The 1,999-nt window shown below is 42.2% G+C and overlaps 1 long non-coding RNA gene across 1 annotated transcript; it reads right to left on the bottom strand.

Moving 5' to 3' along the window:
• Positions 1-248: 248 nt before the first annotated feature.
• On the bottom strand, positions 249-1,634 carry LOC107597835 (uncharacterized). The gene is made up of 3 exons (XR_001610497.1): positions 1,452-1,634; positions 1,043-1,318; positions 249-952 (listed from the first exon to the last, which is right to left on the bottom strand). It is a non-coding gene; the product is annotated as an uncharacterized lncRNA (long non-coding RNA).
• Between the last annotated feature and the right edge of the window lie 365 nt (positions 1,635-1,999).

Raw genomic sequence — 1,999 nt, 5'->3', positions numbered from 1 at the left:
TTAGTTTCCAGACCAATAATTTGGAACTTCGTGAAATCACAGCACTGAATAAAGCTTTCAGAAACAACCCTGACCAAAAAAAAAATAATAAAAAATAACCACACACACATGTTTGTGCTTACATAGTTGGCTAAAGCAATACAGTACATGCCATTTTGGCCAAAAAGTTGGCCTTTGAAATGTCACACTAACAAAACATGCAATGAAGAGTCCATGCAGACTAGAATACTTAATTTTCAAAACCTTTATTTCCAAAGGCAAGCAAATGTACAGGTTACTCAGCAACAGCGAGCGTTCTCATAATCATCTCATCTCAGGTGTGGGTCAGGCCATAATCTCATCAACATCACGCATTGTTTGCTCTTGCGAGGCAGAGTGGAAAAAAAAAATAAAAAGCCCTTGTGTGCCTTATATAACACGGACTCCACAGACACATCTTCACAGGCATCCAGCATTGCTTCCAGGAGGTTTTGGTGTACATGGGGGTTGCGGTCACACACTTTCCACCACCATGCTGAGAAAAATTCCTCAATCGGATTCAGAAATGGGGAATATGCTGGCAAAAAAAAAAAAAAGAGAACCTGGGGTGGGCATTGAACCAGGTGTGAACCAGAGCAGCACGATGGAAACTCACGTTATCCAAATGACAACATATTGGACCTGCTCTGGTTGCCCTGGCTCCCCTTCCTGTTGAAGAATGTTATTGTGCAGCTGATCTAGAAATCTAGAGTTGTGCCGTGTTGTATGGACCCAGTTTGGCATGGTGGTGGAGGACGCCACGATTGCTGATGGCTGCACATATGGTGGTGTTGCCTCCCCTCTGGCCAGGAACTTGTGACCGCACGGTGACCAAGGATGTTGAGCCCTCTTTTGCACTATGTCAGGTTGAACCCTGCCTCAATGAAGATGTATACTCATGTGGGTCAGCCATGGCATCCAGCTCAAAGACCCTCTACAGAAATAAAAGTTACAGTACTGTACTGATGTGCCGGAGAGAAAGGCCATGTTCTACACTGTAAATTCTGTACTGTATATCAGTCACCTGCACATATTGGAATCGTTGCTCCTTAACCATTTGAATTCCTTTCATAAGGCACACGGTACAGCTGCTTTGTCCTTATTTGGTTCCTCTGAATGATCCAGTCAATAGTGGAAATGCTGATGCGGTCAATTCCTTGGAAGACTACCTTCAACTATTTGGGTTTGAATTTCCCTCAAACGGATGGCATTATTGGCAATTACCATATTCACCAGGGTAGTCTCCTGCTCAGCTGTGAGAGGTCTTCTCCTACCTCCTATAGATGGCCGCCTCTCAGTTCTGCAAAAAAAAAATGAAAGAACCGCTACTAAATTATGGTCATCCATGATGACTGTGGCAAAAACTACACAGAAAACAAAGCGTGGATTCAATCTATATGCACTACATACATCACAGTAACAAAGCAAGTTACCCGTTTTCCCTCCTGAAAGTACAGACAATGGATGCAACCATGTAACGGTTTAGGTTCGGTTGGACAAACTGTCCAGCTTCTTTCATAGTCCTCCCATGTATGAACACATGATGAGCTACACTCTTAAACATAAAGGTGCTTCACGATGCCATAGAAGAACCTTTTTGTCTAAATGGTTCCATAAAGAACCTTTAACATCTGAAGAACCTTTCTGTTTCACAAAAGGTTCTTTGTGGCGAAAAAAGGTTCTTCAGATTATAAAAAGTTAAGAAAGAGATGGTTCTTTAAAGAACCTTTGACTGAATGGTTCTTTGTGGAACCAAAAATGTCTCTTCTATGGCATCGCTTGAAGAACCTTTTGAAGCACCTTTATTTTTAAGAGTGTAGGGTGGCACGGATTTCATCAGAGACTGCTCGTCTTCATCTTCCATGCTGTTGTCTTGCAACATCAGCATTGTTAGGATCCATTGTTCCAAAGCACATGGACATTGCTCCAGGTCCTATTTAATGACCCTTTAATTCTGATTGGTGTGTTAACAATTTTGAGT

Source organism: Sinocyclocheilus grahami, unplaced genomic scaffold, assembly GCF_001515645.1.
Source record: "Sinocyclocheilus grahami isolate Dianchi unplaced genomic scaffold, SAMN03320097.WGS_v1.1 scaffold238.1, whole genome shotgun sequence".
In the NCBI taxonomy this organism is placed as follows: Eukaryota; Metazoa; Chordata; class Actinopteri; order Cypriniformes; family Cyprinidae; genus Sinocyclocheilus; species Sinocyclocheilus grahami.
Note: the sequence above shows the minus strand (reverse complement) of the source record. Positions and strands in the feature narration are given on the sequence as shown.